Source organism: Pinus tabuliformis, chromosome Q (assembly GCF_031772625.1).
Source record: "Pinus tabuliformis cultivar Carrire ecotype Pingquan chromosome Q, CPIR1, whole genome shotgun sequence".
Classification (NCBI taxonomy): domain Eukaryota; kingdom Viridiplantae; phylum Streptophyta; class Pinopsida; order Pinales; family Pinaceae; genus Pinus; species Pinus tabuliformis.
Genome location: NC_142296.1, coordinates 187,161,397 through 187,182,376, shown reverse-complemented (window position 1 = coordinate 187,182,376; position 20,980 = coordinate 187,161,397).

Below are 20,980 nucleotides of genomic sequence, written 5' to 3'. Positions count from 1 at the left end.
GCCTGAAGTGACCAAGGGTCATCTTGCCTTCTTGGATGTCATAGGCCGCCATTAGTCTTTGCTGATTGGTGGGAGCCATCCTTATTAACTGATTATACAGTTGGATTTTCACTGGCTCATTCCTAGCCTTGATATCAGTAAATTCTTTTTTGATGTCAGAGGGCTGTTGGCCATGTTGTATTGTGGATGTCACCTCCATGCCACGCTGCCTCTCATGCTCCTGCTGAAATGAGCTGGCCGATGTTTCCATGCTAGGAGGAACCTGTTGCTCTATGGGCACCTCTGGCATTTCTTGCTCTGAAAAAGGATTTAACATTTGTCTTTTCTCTCCTTGTTGCTCTGTGGATGTGCCTGGAGGTGTCTCTTGCTATATGTCCCTTTTCTTTGATCTTTCTTCATTGAGAGGTGTCTGCAACATCGGAATTTCTGTTACCTTTGTTTGTGTAGAAAAGTCTTGCCCTTGACTTTGTTCATCAGTAGAAACCGGTTGATCCACCATTTTTTCTTGTTGTCCCAAATTATGTACTTGCTCTTCTGAATGCTCTACCTCTTTACCTTTGTCTGTTGCTGTTGGTGGGACAGTCTGTTGGGCTGGTTGCTGGGGGGCCGTGGAAGATGAGGTGCCTACTCCAAGGTGCTGAGGAGCTATAAAAAACACCTGTCCAAAAGATTCCAAGTCAACCGCTTTTTCAAGGTTTTTGATTTCTTTTTCTGTTATCTCTTCCTCAGAAAGTGCTTCAACTGGTGTGCCCTCTACCCATTCTAGTTGGTTGGTAAATTGTTCAATTTGTGGGATATCACAGTGTTCATATGCTGCAAACTTGTACTTGACTCTTCTAAGGCCGATAAAGTGATTTGGGTCATATGGTGCCCATTAAAAACTTCTTTTCAATAACAGAAAGTCTTTCAACATCTTGTCTTCCTCCTTCCAGGATTCTTCTCTTTTATTGAAAATAAATGGGCCCAATTGATGTCTGATTTTCAGCTGTGCCTTTTTGGTTTTGCCATGGAAGTGAAGCATGTCTGCATTACCAAACTGCCAGAAGTATTCCAAGGCAAAGAGTCTCATGGGGACATATTTGGGTAGTCTGTAAGGGGCCAACTCACACCCATAAATCTTGATTACTGTGTGGTGTTGATAAAAATACCAGTCTCCAATACTGTAGATATTGGAAAGTTGCAGGATTTTTTGCATTTTATCAGTGAGTCTAGGGAGAGGAGTGCTCACTAGTAAGGAGGAAGCTGGGTATATAAATAGGTCAATGAACTCACAGTAGGTGTATGGGGAGTAGTAAACATGGTGGCAAACTGATGACCAAAATATCACAGACCTTCGCCTCCCTTTAGCATCCAACCTTTTGAGGAAGACCGGGAAACTATGAGGCTGATAGTACAACAACAAGTGATATATGTAGGAAGTATATTTAAACACCCTTTCTCTCTCCAGGTTCATGAAATGCTCATGAATTTTGTCAGCTATGAAGGTAGCATAATCATACTGGACAGCGGGGGGCTGCCCTGGAGTAAACATGGATAGCATTACCAAGATTACCTCATCAACATACTCACTGGTATTGATTCCTAAGATGCAGGATATCATATCTACTAGCAGTCTCCCTGTTTCATTGAACTAGACATGTAAATAAGGAGGAGGTTGCTGGGGCTAGTAATCTGGGAGCATGAATAATTGGCCAATCCTCGCGACCTCTGAGCTGGGCAGTTTAGTGCCTTGGTTAAGTAGAAGATTCATAGAAAGGGGCACCAGAGGCTTGGTTGGCTCAAAGCTTAGCATCTCATTTATGGATTGAGGGGTGATGTGAAACAAAACAGCCCCAGATGGAGCCAAAACTGCTCTTTGAGTGGGTTCATAATGCTCACAACACTGATGGATAAAGTCTGGGAATACATTCACTTGTGGAAGATAATAGATGGGCAAGTTGGACTCCCAGATACCCATGTCATCAGTACCATTTCTGTGTTTTCTCCTTATCTCACAGAAGGTTTCAATGTGATATTTCTTGCTTATTTCAATTGTTTCCTTCATTTGATAATCCCCGTCAGCAAGGGGAAACCATTCCAAGTCCCTATGTGGAGCATTCAGTGGTGCAATATTCAGGGCAACTGGGGTCTCCATGTTTCGACAATAATTAGAACTGGATTAGGCCAGTATTTCAGCAAAAACTGGAATTCTGATAATGGTTTTCCAGGCCAGGAACTCATAGTTTTAAGCTCTTGTGCAGATATGTTTTGATGAGCAGAATTCAATGAAATGAAAAGTGTTCAAGGTTCTGCAATAAATTCACTGAGAGGGAGGAAATTGGAGGGCTTTAGTAGACTGTCTTCAGCGGTTCTGCGGACAAATTGGAGTTGGATTTTGAACTAAATGGAAACTTTATCAAGGGATGACAGGGCTGCCAAGATTTGGACGTATAACAGGTTACATAGTGGAGCAGAGAGGAGAGTGTCGTGGGTGCTAAATGGGTTTCAAGTGAGTTTTAGGTGTAATGGCAATTTTTAAAAAGAAAATATAAAGACAGGGTTACGGGTGTTTTTTCGGGTAAATGCCTGGATTTATGGCACCGGTAGCGAGTGAGCAGGTGCAATGGAGAGAAATGGCGACAAATTTGTAGGTGGCAGTGGCTTGTTTGATCGAATTTTGTACTTGGGTGGAAAACAACGTAAAATAGCATCCAGAGAGTTCCCACAACTGAGTAGTGAAAATGACATAAAACGGTCGATTTGCGCGTTCTTATGATAATTTGACACTTTTGGCACTTTTTAACCATGACATCAGCATGATGTCACTGGCGGGCTGGGTACGGAGGGTGATGTGGCGGTTGACTGGGCTGGTGACATGGTGCAGTGACAAGGCAGACACATAGAAGAGGATAGGTGACATGGGGCACGTGTACAGAAGGCTGAAAGTGGTTTCATCGGACCGCTTTCTGTACGGGAGCGGTATCCGTCAGAGCCCTTGCGATGCAATAGAAAGTGGACAGGTGTGTTTTGTATGGTGGAGAAACCGCCTCGCCATCGGAAGCTAACGGCCGAGCAGCGGGGCGCCTTCGAAATCACCGAGAGCCGTCGGATGGGGAGGGCCCGATCCGACGGTGGTCGAAACAATGACTTGACGGGATGATAACGCACTGGGCCCGCCCGAATGTTAAATCTTTATACAGTGCTACAGAGGTTTAAACTTTGGGTTATATGGGTTTAGTGGGTTTGCAAATGGCGCGGGTGGTTATCAATTTGATCAAGTATTAAATTAATTCCAAATGGAATGTATGCGCGGAAGAACTTAGTGTAATGTTTATGTGTGGGGGGGGAACAATGGTTGTTAATTTAACCAAATGTCATATTAACCCCAGGTTAGGACGTGGCAGGGTTAATGCCAGGCCCCAAATGAGCTTAGCATTCCCCGGAATTAGGAAATATGGCTATAGTGCCAAGGGGAGGGGCTATTTAATATATTTTTTTTGGGGATTTCATATAGTTTTAGTAGTGAATAGGGATAGGGAAGAAATTAGGGAGCTACATAGTAGAATTAGGAGTTAATATGATAATGGTGGAGTGGAAAAGGAAAGAGAACAATGGTAAGTCTATGAAGTGAAAATAGATATAGAGATTATTTAAAAGATGAAAACATGATTTTTACACAAGAAATGTGGCTCCTTTTCATGAAAAAGCCTAAACCTTGACTTAATGTTTTACGAAAAGGAAGTAAGACTAGGACTTGTTAGGCAGATCCCAAGGTCCTTTAGGGGGATGTTAGTAAGGAACTTTGAGAGGGAGGTGAGGGGAAGTTAGACATGCTTTTCAAAATTCTGCCAAAAAAAACATTGCTTTGATACCTCTGCCACTGATGAGATGAGCCTTCTTTGACAAAGCCCAAAACTAAAGATGATCTTGCTTCTACAACCCCAGGCTACCTAGCCAATTTACAACACCTAGCATCTTTTGTTTCTTCGGAAGGGTGCACTTAGACTTGCAAACCCTGATTGCCTTTCTTCTTTTAAACTACCCTCTTATCTAGAAACTACCCTTATTGCTTCCAAGGGCCCAATTTAAGCTGTTGGGCTCCTTCGTTCTATTCCTAGCCACTAATCTTCCAAGGTTAAACTGTTTGGAAAGATAAACTCTCTATATTCTAAAGCAAGAAATTTAAACCAAGGGAAACCAATTTTAGACTATTTGGCTTTCCTTTAACTGAGAAACCTTAAAAAATGGAACTTTAGCAGCATGAAAAGGTGAACATTTTTGGCACTTCCACTGTCAATCATGAAATATGAAACCTGTTGCAACAGGAGGCTAATAGTAATGATGTCTTCTTAGGGGATGAAAATAAGGCTAGAGTCAATGGTCATAGAAAATTCAAGCTGAAGTTGCAAGGTGGAAGGATTAGAACATTTTTGGGTGTTTGACATATTCATGCATTAGCCAGAAATATGATTTCTATAAGCATGTTGGATGATACAGATGTAAAAAGAGTGTTCGATAAAGATACCTGCAAGATGGTTTGGGGACCACTGGAATTGATGTAGGGAGTTTGGATTGGAACTCTATACAAACTACAAGGTAGCATTGTTATTGATGGGTGCAACAGTTTTGTGGTTCCTGAAAGTGGAGCATAAATCTAGTGGTCTTTGGAGAGAAGACCATTATATGACATCAAAGGCTTGGACATATTGGAGAGAAGGGCATTCAAATACTTCATGGTAAAGGTATGGTACAAGGTATAAATAATAACTCTTTGGGTTTTGATTTCTTTGAAAATTGTGTATATGGGAAGTAGAATCGGGTGAGTTTCCCCTTTGGTGGTAAGAGGGTGAAGTAGATATTAGATCTTGTGCACAGTGATCTGCTTGGACCTATGAAGGTTCCATCACTGGGTAAGTCTGTGTACTATGTATCATTTATAGATGACTTCTCAAGGAATACACGAATATATTTCCTCAAGAATAAATCTGAAGTCTTTGATAGGTTTAAAGAATTTAAGGCTCTAGTGGAAAACCAGACAGACAAGAAGATAAAGTTGTTGAGGACACATAAGGGTGGAGATTTTTGGAAGAAGGAATTTGAAGAGTTCTGTAAGAAGTGTGGTATAGCATGGTAGAAGACTACTCCATACACACCTGAGAAAAATTGAGTTGCAAAAAGAATGAATAAGATGTTGATGGAAAGGGCAAGAAGAATGCTTAGTGGTGCTGGGTGGGGACAAGAATTCTAGGTAGAGGCGGTGGAGATAGCATGTTACCTGGTCAAAAAATCACCTTCATCAGCATTAGAGCATAATACTCCACAATAGGTATGGACTAGTAAGAAGCCGTCCCTTTCACATCTGAGAGTATTTGGATGTGATCCATATGTACATGTTCTAAAGAAGAAAAGAACGAAGTTAGATAATAAATCTAGAAACTGCATATTTATTGGGTATAAGGATGGTTTAAAATGTTATAAGCTTTGGATCCTAGTAATAAGGAAGGTTGTGTACAACCAAGATGTGGTGTTTAGAGAGGTGAAAGATGTTATTAAACATGAAGTCCTACCAAAGGAACCTAAAAAGATATAATTTGAGCTAAACAATGAAGAATCAGACTATACAGCCGAAGAGGAATCATAAGATAAAGAGCCACAAACTCCTGTTGTCAAAAGATCAGTTCGAGAAAGAAGGAAGCCAAAAAGGTATAGTCCATCTACATTTTGTTAAAATTTTTCTTTATCTATTACTCACGATGGTCCCAAAAATTTGAAGGAAGCAATAGATTCAGAGGATGGAAAACTCTAGAAAGAGGCCATGGTTGATGAAATGGCATCTTTGGACAAAAATGAGGCTCAGAATATGGTGGAGTTGCCAGTTGGAAGGAAACCTATTGGCGGAAAATGGGTGTTCAAGAATAAGACAAATGCAGAAGGAAAGGTGGAGAAATACAAAGCTCGGTTGGTAGCAAAAGATTATTCCGAGGTGCCCGGAATTGATTTTGGTGATATTTTTTCTCCTATTTCCAAGGTAGTTTCTATTAGATTACTTTTATCTGTTGTTGTTGCTTGGATTTTGAGGTAGAACAAATGGATGTGGAGACAACATTTGTTGACTAGAATCTGGAAGAAGAGATCTACATGAAGCAACCTGAAGGCTTTGCAATGAAGGGTAAGAAAGAACTAGTATGCAAGTTAAAAAAGTCTCTGTATGGGTTAGAACAGCCACCAAGGATGTGTTATGAGAAATTTGATACATTTATATGGGGAACTGGCTTCACCAAAAGCAAAGAATATCACTGTGTATATTTTAAATTAATTGGTGACCATGTTATTTATCTGGTCTTGTACGTGGATCATATGTTTCTGGTTGGAAATGACAAAGAAATTATCTAGGATTTGAATACCAAATTGTCCTCCAACCTATACATGAAAGATCTTGGTGCTGCAAACTATATTTTGGGCATGGAAATTAAATGAGATTGGGCAAAGAGGAAGCTCTGGTTAAACCACAAGAAGCATGTTGATACAATACTGCAGAGGTTTAATATGTAGGATAGTAAACTGGTAAAGGTTCATATTCCTGTAGCTGTAAAGCTATCTATTGAACAATGTCGGAAGACACAAGAAGAGGAAGAGGACATGTCCCATGTTCCATATTCAAGTGCATTTGGTAGTCTAATGTATGCAATGGTCTGTACTAGACCAGACATTACACATGTAGTGGGAGTATTGAGCAATTTTATGTCAAAACCAACAAAGGAGCATTGGACAACAATGAAGCAGGTTTTTAGGTATTTGTGTGGCACTAGTGATTATGGTTTGTGCCACCAAGGAAGACCAGGTTTGGACAAAGCTTTGAACATCTATGGCTTTGTTGATGCAGACTATGCAGGAGATCTAGATCAAAGAATATCTACAAGTGGGTATGTGTTTAATCTATTTGGGGGTGCACTCAGTTGGATGAGTAAGAGACAATCAGTAATGGCACTGTCAACTATAGAGGTAGAATACATTGCATCCAGTCATGCAAGAAAGGAAGCAGTTTGGTTGCAAAGGCTATGCTAAAGTATAGGGTTAGTAAAGAGAGCTATAAGTATAGACTGTGACAACCAAAGTGAAATTTTATTAGAAAAGAAACTTTCTTATCATTCAAAGACAAAGCACATTGATGTTTAGTATCACTTTGTGAGGGATATGGTAGAAGACAAAAACACTTTGAAGAATACTGCAGATGCATTGACAAAGCCTATGAACTCTGAGAAGTTCTCTTGGTGTAGAGAAACAATGGGTGCTGCAGGGTTGGATGAATGACTAAGCTCTCATGTGACCCCCTTTGGAGAGGAAACAAAAAGTAGGAGAATGTTGGGTTGTGTTACATTCTTTCCACGACTAGCCCTAGTAGTAAAATCAGGGGCATAGAGGGGGGTTGAAGCCCCCCCTTCCTTGTGTCGATATGCAGTGGGGGGGTCATAAGGGGGGTGGCAGCCCCTCTACGACGTCGTGGGATGTCCCTTGGGAATTTTTCTTTTGGAGCCTATAATAGGTGGGCAGAGCTACCTGTGGTTTTGTGCATGGTTTTCGCACATGGTTTTGGGCGCGATGTTTTTCGGTCCATGGTATTTTGTAGATCTGGTGAAGGGAACTACGGTTATGTTGTAATCCATGGTTAATGGATTCGGGTTTATTGATGCTTCGACATGTATATATATGTATTGTAACATTGAAAGGAACATAATGAAAAATCAATCTAGTAGTTTCGGTTTTGGGATCCAGGGGAAAATCTCAATGTATATTTATTTTATGTGTTATGCTCTCGCCATTGTTTATATTTTGTTTTTTAGAATTTGTATCCAGGTAATTTATGTACGGGGTTAAAACCTACAAGATGCCTTCCTTTTTTTTCGAGGTTCAATATGGAGGATGCCATTTGTTTGAACGAGGTGACGATCAGATATTAAATCCTACTTTGTATTGCATATTTTTAGATCTGCATGTGATTCCAATGTTCTTGTCCCCCTTGCAAGTAGTGCAACCTAGTTTTGGCTCCTGACACTGGGGCCATGATTGATGGGTCTCTCAAGCTAAGAAAACCTATGAATTTGGGTTTAGATAGCTTATCCCAAGCAATTAAGGACATTTTTTCCTCCACCCTGCCCCCTCATCTTCTCCCCATAAATAAAGGAACATTGCATATTAGAAATTGAATTGAGCATGGAAGAAGATGCCATAGTTGCAGAGAAAAGATATATAATGATAGCTTAGAGGGTCGATTGAAGTAGGTCTAGTGTTCCTACAATGTTGAGAGAATGGAATATCTAACTATCCATTGTACTATTGAATTTAGTAATTAGATCTCTAAAAAGGCTTTGTTTGAGACAATTTTCCATAAGGGTGGATTTGAGATAGTTCATGGGTAGCTTAGTAATTTGGAGTCCTAAAGTTTTGTCTATATGAACCTACATAACTATTAGAGAGTTATAAAATAATATTTGAGATTTAATTTATTTTATCTCCATATCTTAAAAAAGGAAGAAGTCTTCAAGTACTTCAAATATTCCATAAGATTTTTGAATTGTCTGTGTTCCCATGCACATAATGTTATCCACGAATTATTGGTATGATATAGGAAGATATTCCGCAAACATATGATTTTTGTGGTTTTTTACGATTTTTTAATTATGTTTAATTCTATTTTCATCCTTGCATAAGTTATATTTTATTTTTTATTTAATTAGATACAAATATTTTTTCCTTTAGATGTGGTTGTGTAATGTATTTTATATTTTTCAGCTTCTAATTTATTGTTAGAGGTTTTTGTTGTTTTTAATGTGTGCGTGTGTGTATGATCCCATTTTCTTTGTTAGTCTAACCCACAATAGGAAAGATTTTTGCTAACCCTTTTGCAAATTTCCAGCTAACAAATGGTGACCATACTAGGGATTTGAACACATTCATCTAGATTAGTTTTTTCTATAATCCCTCTTTCTTTCTTATTTGTGTTTAGTGGCTATTTCCTTGAAAGAAATAATATTTTTTGTTTATATGCATCTCTTATAGGATACGAGTACTATCCAACTAGCAGATGCTGAAATTTAAGAAAAACCTAGGACCACAAACTCTAGAGTAGAAACAAACCTTTTTAAGGATAAAGCGAGTTGGAGAACACAAAAAATAGCCTATTATCTACAATCCAATGTACTTTAGCCTAGGTTAAGGCAAAAACTCTGCATTTTATGGGGCAGAGTGTGCATTGGATCAGTGGAGCACATTTTGAAGAATTAAATATATCATGTAGTGTCATAAGGGCTTTGGGGTGGGTTCAAACCCCTGCTTTTCATAAGAGAGAGAGGTTTTGTAAGGGATCAATGGTTTTGGGGCCATATTTGCTTGTCCAAGGGAGCCCATTGTATGTGGACCATGGTATTCTGATGATGTAAACCTAAAATGTAATATTATATGTAGGGTAAACTAAGAAGAAGAAAAATATCAAAATCAATCAGAGTTATGACTGAATTATTGTCATCTGTAATTTAGTAACAAAGGAGAGGCTTTGTAGCTGAGTGCACAAAGTCCTGGAGAAGATTTTGTAGCTGAGTGTGAAGATAGTCCGCAACTTAATGCCCATGCCAAGAACTATTTAGTTTTCAAAGATTCATTATACTAATCAACAGTTCTTATCGATGTAGCCCTACAATTGGGTGACCATAGTACATTGGTGTTTTGATGTGTAAATTTCCTTATTATCTATTGTAGATTAGAAGTTATTATAGTTGCATTTTACTTCATAACAGTGATGGTTTATGGTTTTATACGGCATGTTCAAGTGGTTAATCTAATGTGACGAAGTGATTTATAAATGCTAAGAATAAGATAACATAATAGTACCCTATCTCCTAGTCCTTCAAGGCTGCAAAAACCTGCTTCTACATCCTCCCATAGTAATTCTAGGTGAGACTGTGATATGCTTGCAGGTCATTGCCAAAAGGGTCATTGATTAACGGTTTTGTTGGTGTGCAGTATAGATTGAACCCGGGTCTACCCAAATTGAACCAACAAATGGTTCTGTTGTCAGGATCAAGATCTATTTGAGGGATATGTGGATGTGGTACCCATTGAAGAAAGAGATTCAAGACTGGATAGAATACAAAGAGTGAGAATTTTCTGATCAAGAAAACATAAACCCTCATCTAACATCTTGTTGTGGCCACCAACAACCCCCCTCCTTATTTAGTATTAGCAATAACACTAAGTAAGTGGCGACCCTTAGTGAAAAATAAAAATAAAAATAGATTAAGGCGTATGTATTCTACTCCTTAAGAAAACATCGCATTGCGCAAAGACTGATAGGGCACTTCTTTATGATTAAAAATGATAAACTGCGAAAGTGCTACGCGAATTTCATCGCATTCATGTATTAAGAAACACTCATATTGGAATAACCTTAAAAAATCGCCGATGGCCGATATGTAATATCACATATCGCAATATCGCATAAAAACACATAAACGATTATAACAATCTTTTGATAGCACGACAGTGCGATCTACGATTTTGTGATCGCACGATATTGCGATCTGCGATTCTGTGATAACCGCGATCAAGAAACCCTGTGATAACACATCATAATGAAAAATGCGATAATGCGATACTACGATGATGCGATGCTGCGATGCGAATCGCAGAAACTTTCCATCGTAGATTTTCCCCGGCTCAACATTCAAGAAAAGCTATCCATAAACCAAAAATTGGATACGCGCTTTAATGAAAATTAACAAATGATACGCCAAGTGTTAATGAAAGACAGTTTTGAATAGTTAGTTCACGTCAGGTGGCATGTTTTTTTACTTCCGTAGAGCTTGGAGCTTTCATGTCGATTTTTATTATCATTACTCTCTCCTCATGTGTGAATTGCAGGAAAGAAAAACAGAAACAACATGAAGCAATGTGCAGGAAGCAATAAAGGAAAAGGGTAAAGCTCCAATGCTCAGAAACAGAGAAGACATGCTCTCATAAATGGATATCGCATGTAACAGAGCCGCAAATTCGCAAAAAGTTGCTGAGCCATTCATTACAGATCTTTCATTCACAGCCATGGTTGAGTGAGTAGTTGAACAATGCTGATATCAACAGGCAGTTTAATGCTCAAGGTCAGAAGCTCACGAAAGCAGTGTGTTTACAAAATTTTGAAGCTTACACCCGGTGAAAGAAAAGGCGCTAAAGGCGAAAAACGGACCAGAAAGGCCCAGATCAAAGAACAAAGGCAGTTTCCAATGCGCGATTAGCGCCTACCGCTAATCGCTTATTGCTGAGAAAATTGCTCAAAAAGCAAAGTCCCTAACTGCTCAGTCACTCATAAGGCCAGAAAATGCAATAAAGCAAAGGCATAAGCAATTCGAAGATTAACCAAGTGGAACTTGGATTATTACTGCGCATACACAGTAAATCCACATAACCAGAGGATGATTCTCAAGTATATCATCAATTTTGTTGAAAAGATGGTGCCATCTCTTACTATTTCTGTTTGCTTAGCTCAACCAAAAGTGGAAGACAGTCATCCGACTCTATCTAGGCAAATATTGAACGCTCGCAACATTAAGGAGCAAATGCAAAAGTAGTTAGATATTAGATTTAATTTTTAGGAATAGTTTTGCTTAGAAAAAGGGCAGTAATTTAAACCATATCCTGAATCTGTGTAATCAAGTTATTTAGTTAGTAGTATTTAAACCCTTCCCATGCATTTAGAGAAGGGTCCAGAAATTTATCAAAAACTTGTCCTTAGAACATGTACTTTTGCACCCTCAGAGGAGGTTTTGGTGAATGAATGGATCAAGATTTGTTGATGTTTTCATTTGATATCTGCTACTGATGTTGCACTTTTGTATTCTTAGTAGATGTTAGAGCAAGGAGAGATAAATCATTGTTGCTTGAAGCTTATGAGCAGGACGAGTCATAAATGGTACTTTTATCTGTTGACCATTTCTAGTTATATGTTAAAGTGATATACAGTTTTTAGTTGTTTATATGTTATTGCATGTATGTTTGAGTTATCATTTGGCACTTTTGTACGGTGGTAGATATTTGTTTATGTTTAATGTATGAATAGCTCATTATGCGAGATGTTGTTCACAACTGTTTCACCTAAGTTTTTATGCGAAGTGGTTCATCTTAATTGATTTCCTTTCTTATAATTGCTGAATGATCTTTATTACCAGTTGTTATTTGAAATCTCTTTAGATCGCATGATAGAAGAATTACATCCCGGTTAGCATAGATTTAGATGTGTTGTTTATTAGATTACAATAGCATAGAATTAGATTAAAGTTTGAATTAGAATAGCTTAGATAGGAACTGTTAGATCAGCAACTTCCAATTCTGCACACACACACCCATAGATTGGGAAACTGGTCCCATTATCCCCAGTCAGACCCACTATACCAAATGGATAAGGAGCTGCCAACCAAGGTCCGGACCGGGCGGGTATCACCCTTGTTGTCGACCCAATTTTCGGGGCTTCAACATATTTGGCGCTAGAAGGAGGGCCTGAACTATGAATGGAAAGTAAATCCAAATCTGAATACCATTCTGAGAGTAAATCACCCTCATCATCTCCCCCAACTTCCCCATTACATTTAAATCCAGAGTCAGAAGTCACTCGAGTATCAACCGCTGCTACACACCCTGATATTTCAGAACAATCTACCGTTGAAATTCCTGAAGTTGAATCCCTGATTCACAAACTTCAACGATTTTCCATTTCTCCTCAGAGGTCGGATAAATGTCAAGGCAGCGTGACTTCGCAGTACAACCTTGCTCATCCCCTGACCAGGCTAAAGAGTGAAAAGTTTGGCATCTAGCCAACCGAATTACCTCTTCCCACCAGGAAAAGAGTGAGGAAATCAATGCAAGAGTCTGACAGTGAGACTCTTTCGTCAGCATCGTCCATCTCAACTAATCACCATGAAGTCAACCATCCACACCTCCACTCCAGATCATCGTCCATCCGTCCACTGGAACCCCCACAACCCCTCTTCAATCATCTACAATCGTAGTATCCTCATCCTCCCAGCCACAGGGATCATCTTCTGCACTTTCCTCTATTATAAGTTCAACAATGGCTCGGTCTCCATGGAATAACCATGGGGCAGCCTTAATGCCTGCACCCTTGAGTCAAATACTGCCCATCCTGAGAAATGGCTACCTAAATTCAATTTCGAGGCAGGCATGCTAGCAGAGGAACACATAAACAACTTCATGCTTTCCATTAATCTCAATGGAGTTACTAATGAACATGTTGTTGTTCGGATTTTTCCCTATACACTGCAAGGAACAGCCGGGTCATGGTACTTTTCATTACCCTCTGGATCCATCACAAGTTGGGACATCTTCCAGGACCAATTCCTAACCATGTTTGGTGATGACAGGTCTATGGCAATGTTAATCAATGACCTATCCAATCTTAAAGCCGAAGCTAGAGAAATTATCAAGGATTTCAATTTGCAGTTCAACAAAATTTTCAGCAAAATTCCTACTGCTTCCCAGCCCAGCAAACAAGTACAATGTGAATGATATATTACCGCTCGACCATCGAACATCGCAGTCTTCGTGGACAGGGCAAATAAAATAACCTTAGCTGATAACATGAAAGAGGCAATAGCAGTAGAGAAACGAATAATAGCCATGGAAAAGAGATCCGCGATAGAGGAACGCAAGTCTAAAAAATTCACGTTCAAGGAAGACTCCAAGAAGAAACAAGCAAAAGATCCTTTTGATTTTGAAGGATTGCAGAAAATTCTAAAGACCATGTCCAATGAGATGGTCGACATAAAGAAGCAAGTAGCAGAAACTCTTCTAAAAATCCCTACAGAGCTTTTAAAAGAGGTCCTTCAACGGATGCAAAGCCACCCAATGCCATTTCAAATGCTGAATCGGGGGAAGAGGAAGAGGAAATTGCCACTGAAGGGCAGACCGATGATGAAGAAGTTGTGGAATTACAAGGAATGTGAGATTTCATCCTCCCACAGGAAGAAGATCAAGAAGTATTTCCAGTTAGCACACGAAGCAAAAATTAGCTTGATCCTCCCCAAACTACCCCTAAGCCGAAGAGTGCAAGCTCTGCAACAAAGGATAATGTCGCAACAAAGAAAACGACATCTAAAGTGACTAAAACTAGCCCAGTGCAAGCAGATGAAACAACTCCATCTAAAACACTGATAGTGTCGGATGAAATGGAGTACAATATTATTGATGACATGAAGAAGATTAGGGCTAATATCACTCTTTACAAACTGAGCAAGTTGAAACATCAATAGAAGATAATGATGAAAGAATTACATGCCGTGCCAGTTGCATCTTTGCTTGCCGCTGTACTTTCTCAAGCTTCCCATAACATGGGAAGACCTCCAACTACTGCGATCAATAATATTGATCCAAATGACATCGCCTTAATTGGAGGAAGATCAAGATCTCACACTCCCCCATTTCTCCTTACTTATGAAATCTTCAATAAAAATGTGCACAGTTGTTTGGTAGATTCCGATGCTTCATCGAATATTTTACCGAAATCTATATGTGCCAAGTTAAATGTTCAACCATAGAAATCCGAAGTGTGCATAGTTCAGCTAGATCGATCTCAAGTCGAAGTGATCGGCGAACTAAATCAAGTAACCATAAGATTGTCATCCAACTCGAAGGTATGTCAGGCTATTGACATTCTAGTTTCTGATATCCCAGAATTATATGGCTTAATTCTTAGCAGGGATTGGTCAGAAAAACTCCATGGATACTTCACAACCGACTGGTCACACATGTGGGTGCCCTACAACGGTAAATCGAAACAAATAAAAGTTGAACGAGAGCTGTACCAGAAGTACATAGTAACGGAGTTAGAGGGAGAAAATGAACCAGTAGCGTATAACAGCAGCATTATTGGCAATTACTAGGTAGATTCTTTCCTCGGCAATTTCAATGCTCATGAGTCACCCTATTTAGAACACTTTGTTTTGTCCCAAGTCAAAAAAAATTCTCGAACTGATAGTTCGAAATGTATCAATTTTTTATATAAACCTGTAAATAAATCTTTGTTTTGGAAATTATTTTTTTATGGTTCTAGATCTAACGAAGGAGCAGGAGCAGGATGCGTTCTGATAAGTCCAGAACGAGATAAGATCATGCTCACATGTAGACTCGAATTAGATTGCACAAAAAATATAGCAAAATATGAGGCTTTGGTTCAAGGCCTGTACAAAGTAATCGGTTAGACGTCATATTTCCTTACGTCTGAAGGATCCTACTGCAATCAAATAATTGATGAAGACCAGCATGATTGACTATTGCAACAAAATACCACTAATAATGCTATACCTAAGTCGGTGGTCAAGTTAGAAGACTTGTACGATTTGAAAGATCAGTTTAAGAGGTCTACCAATTCAAAACTCCAAAGTTCAACCTTGAACTACGAATTAGTAAACGTTGGGACCGATGCTAAGCCACAAAACATTAATCTAGGCCTCGGCCTAGCCCCTGAAGAGAAACTAGCATATATTCGTCTTTTGAGACATTATAAAATTGTTTTTGCCTAGAATTATGATGAGCTGAAAACATACGACACTTCTATCATCCAACATACTTTTCCCATGATCGATAACTAAAAAACTGTCCAACAAAATCTAAGAAAAATCCACCCCAATTTATAAAATCAGATGAAAACTGAGTTCAACAAGTTATTACAAGCCAAAATAATCTTTCCCATCAGACATTCCAAATGGGTCTCCAATATGGTACCTGTTAGAAAGAAAAACAGAGATATTAGGATTTGTATTGACTTTCGGAACCTTAACAAAGCCTGTCAAAAAGACAATTTTCCTTTACCTCCTATGGAACAGATACTACAGGAAGTGGCGGGCTCAGAATTAATGTCTTTCTTGGATGGACTTTCAGGATACAATCAAGTGTTGGTACATCCTGATGATCAGTTGAAAACCACATTGAGAACTAAATGGGGCACATACGCATATCGGAAGATGCAATTGGGTTTGATTAATGCTGGTGCCACATTTCAGAGAGCCATGGACATCGCATTCAAAGGTTTAGTCAATAAATCTGTAGTAATTTATTTGGATGATATAACAATGTACTCGAAGAAGCGAGACGACCATCTCAAAGACCTGAAACATATCTTTCAACGATGTTTAAGGTATGGAATTTCAATTAACCTAAAGAAATATTTTTTCGCATTAAGTGAAGGGAAACTTTTAGGATTCATAGTGTCAAAATCCGTTATTCACATTGATCCCGACAGAATCAAAGAGATTTCTGAAATATCCCTACCTCATAACAAACAAGCCATGCAATCTTTCCTTGGTCAAATCAATTTTGTAAAGAGATTCATTCCAAATTTTTCATGAATTGTGTCTCCCTTGCAAACCATGATTAAAAAGAATTCAAATTTTAAATGGGGTCAAGATGAACATGAAGCATTCAACCTGATCAAGCAAGCTATTATTAATGCTCCATCTTTAGCGACTCTGAATTTTTCAGAGCCTTTTATTTTATACACATTTGCCTCAGATAAGTCATATGCTGTGATTCTAACTCAAGAAAATCAAGGAAAAGCGGAAGCTCCAATTGCGCTTTTTAGCTCAAATTTACAGGGTGCTAAACTAAATTATTCAGACGTGGAGAAATAGGCTTATGTTGTTTTTAAAGCGGTCAAATGCTTCAGACCTTTCTTACTTAAAACCCATACTAAGATCATAGTACCGTTTCCAGTGGTAAGGAATCTTCTACTACAGAAGGATGTGGGTGAGAAATGGGCCAACTGGGTTACCGCCTTACAGGAATATGACATTGAGATCAAACCAGCAAACATCATAAGAGGTCAAGGCTTCTGCAAAATGTTGGCTGGAGCATCGCAAATTTCTGAAATTCCATCTGAAGAGGTACAAATGTGTGAGGTAAGCCTAAACGATACAGAATCACTATATGGTGATATCATTTGGTATGCTCCTTCACACCTTGAACATACTAAGAAAAGATCCCTAAGGTTGAAATCTAAGCAATATCACCTCATAAATGATATTCTTTTTAGAAAAAATTATGATTATGTTCTTCTTAGGTGTCTTGAGAAAGCTGAAGCTAAAAACGTTTTGCAGGAACTCCACGATGGGCCAGCAGGCGGACACTACACTCGATATGCTACTGCGCATAAAATCTTACGCGCAAGATATTACTGGCCCACGCTGTTCAAAGACTCGCACAGTTAAGTGAGAAGATGACAAGTCTGCCAAACTACTACTGGAAGACAAAAGAAGTCATCCTTGCCACTACAGCCGGTAAACATCGAGCAACCTTTCAGTCAGTGGGGCTTGGACATAATAGGTGAGATCGTTCCTCACTCTTCTAAGCAGCATAGATACATCCTCACGGCAACAGATTATTTTACTAAATGGGTACAAGCAGTTCCGCTCAAGACAGCTAATTCTGAAAATATCATTGAGTTCATAAATCAATTTATAATCACCAGGTTTGGATTGCCATCCTCTTTAATGTTTGATAATTCATCATACTTTTCTGGAAATGCAATGACTGAATTTGCACTTAAAAGAGGATTTAAACTTAAATATTCAACCAATTACTACCCGCAAGGTAATGGGTTAGTTGAGTCAACAAATAAAAACCTAATCGGGATTATTAAAAGAACAATTGACCAAAATCAAAAGAATTGGCATAAGGCTTTGATATATGCTTTATGGGTAGATAGGATAATGCAAAAAGCTTCTATCGACACTTCTCCCTTTAATTTAGTTTATGGGAAAGAAGTGGTTCTTCCCACTCACTTATCCATTCCTCCTTTGTCTTTAGTACAATACATTGATGAAGTACCCCCTTCCTCCTTACAGCTAAGACAAATGGAAATAATTAAATTAGAAGAACAACGAGAACAAGCTAAGAAAATGCATGCTCATCATCAAGCACTAGTAAAATCCTCTTTTCATTCAAACATAATTACCAGAAAAGATTTTCAGATGGGAGATTTAGTTTTAAAGTGGGACAAGGCTCATGAAGAAAAGGGAAAACATACAAAATTTCAAAGGATATGGCTTGGTCCTTTTCAGATTGTTGAAGTCATAGGTCCATCAACGTTTGTGTTACAGGATTTAGCAGGTAAGAGGGATCCTTTGCCTGTTAATGGACAAATTCTCAAGAAATATTTTCCATAGAAGATTATTCTTCTATTTTTGTAGAATAGTTTTTCTTTTTCATAATAAAACCCATTGTGAATGGTTACATTAGGCATTTACGGAAAAAGACACCAATTCTCTTTCAGATTTTGAACTTTTCGCTTGTATAAATAGCAAATCTTTTTGAAAACTGATCTTTATTATTGACAGATACAGTTAAAAACTTTAGCCTAGATATGATACTAGTTTCAACTTCAAAGAATTTGATGAAAGCAACCTTTAGTGAAGAAATTGTTTTATCTCAGTATAATGAAAGTTATCAATAAAAAAATGAAGATACTTTGTAGAACAGTTGTTTCGAAAAACTCTATTATTGTCGTCCAGAGCTATCTTAAGGAAACAATGACTTCCTCCCTGCTACGAAAGTTGCAGCTTTCAGAGGAATAATCCAAGGATACACTTTATCTTGAAGAATGAGAGGTCTCATCACGAGCCGACTTATCATTATCACAGATATTATAACTTGCTGACTTTGCCAATATTGTCTGCCACAACAGGGCAATGACTCAAGATTGTTGCAATCAAAATACAAGGGGTCTCGTCACGAGCCAGCTTGTTCAGCAAAGTTATAAATCAAGTGAGTGACTGTGTCAAAATTTGGCTACCAAACCAAGACATTGTTCTTTAAGAATAAAAGGAAAATCAAAGCAATAAGTGTGGATATGGATTTTTCTTTGAAAGTTGTAGGTCACCTTAAGTAGGATACATGATCATTGCTGGGTAACAGGTAACCCTTTCGAGGCTATAAATGCTTGCTGGCAGCAGAGGCTCTACCTACGACAAATTAGCATATTTAAAACTGGTTTATAGAGGAGATTTTATTTTATTTTTACAAGACCAAGTAATGGCTGATGTAAATACAAGGACTAGCCTAAGGTAGAAAATAACTAGAGTAGAAAGAGGTTGAAACAAAATATCGTTGACATTTTCGAGCATAATGTACTCTATCTTTCCATAACAAAGTTTAATTTTCTGGAAAATTTTCTGTTTTGGAAGTTTGAAAAATTCAATAGAAAAATAGAGATAACTGGTTCTTCCAAGTGAATCGTCAATTGTTGTGGCCACCAACAACCCCCCTCCTTATTTAGTATTAGCAATAACACTAAGTAAGTGGGGACCCTTAGTGAAAAATTCAAAAAAAAAATCGATTAAGGCTTATGTATTCTACTCCTTAAGAAAACATCGCATTGTGCAAAGACTGATAGGACACTTCCTTATGATTAAAAACGATAAACTGCGAAAGTGCAATGCGAATTTCATCGCATCGCATGTATTAAGAAACACTCATATTGGAATAACCTTAAAAAATCACTGATGGCTGATATGCGATATCGCATATCGCAATATCGCATAAAAACACATAAACGATTATAACAATCTTGTGATAGCGCGACAGTGCGATCCGCGATTTTGCGATCGCACGATATTACGATCTGCGATTCTACGATAAGCGCGATCGGGCAACCCTGCGATAACACATCTTAATGAAAAATGTGATAATGCGATACTGTAATGATGTGATGCTACGATGCAAATCGCAGAAACTTTCCATCGCAGATTTTCCCCGGCTCAACATTCAAGAAAAGTTGTCCATAAACCAAAAATTAGATACGTGCTTTAATGAAAATTAATGAATGATACACCAAGTGTTAATGAAAGACAGTTTTGAAGAGTTAGTTCACGTCAGGTGGCATGTTTTTGTACATCCGTAGAGCTTAGAGCTTTCTTGTCAATTTTTATTATCATTACTCTCTCCTCATGTGTGAATTGCAGGAAAGAAAAATAGAAACAACATGAAGCAATGTGCAGGAAGCAATAAAGGAAAAGGGTAAAGATCCAATACTCAAAAACAGAGAAGAGATGCTCTCATAAATGGATATCGCATGTAACAGAGCCGAAAATTCGGAGAAAGTTGTTGAGCCATTCATTACAGATCATTCATTCACATCCATGGTTGAGTGAGTAGTTGAACAATGCTGATATCAACAGGCAGTTTAATGCTCAAGGTCAGAAGCTCACGAAAGCAGTGTGTTTACAAAATTTTGAAGCTTATACCCGGTGAAGGAAAAGGCGCTAAAGGCGAAAAATGCACCAGAAAGGCCTGAATCAAAGAACGGAGGCAGTTTGTGCTAATCGCGCATCGCTAAGAAAATTGCTCAAAAAGTAAAGTCCCTAGCTGCTCAGTCACTCATAAGCCCGGAAAACGCAAGAAAGCAAAGGCAAAAGCAATTTGAAGATTAACCAAGTGGAACTTGGATTATTACTGGGCATACACAGTAAATCCACATAGCCAGAGGATGATTCTCAATTATATCATCAATTTTGATGAAAAGATGGTGCCAGCTCTTACCATTTCCATTTGCTTAGCTCAACCAAAAGTGGAAGACAGTCAGCGGACTCTACCCAGGCAAATATTGAACGCTCGCAACATTAAGGAGCAAATGCAGAAGTAGTTAGATATTAGATTTAATTTTTAGGAATAGTTTTACTTAGAAAAAGGGCGGTCATTTAAACTGTATCTTGAATCTGTGTAATTAAGTTATTTAGTTAGTAGTATATAAACCCTTCTCATGCATTTAGAGAAGGGTCCAGAAATTTATTAAAAACTTGTCCTCAGAACATGCACTTTTTCACCCTCAGAGGAGGTTTTGGTGAATGAATGGATCAAGATTTGTTGATGTTTGCATTTGATATATGCTACTGATGTTGCACTTTTGTACTCTTAGTAGATGTTAGAGAAAGGAGAGATAAATCATTGTTGC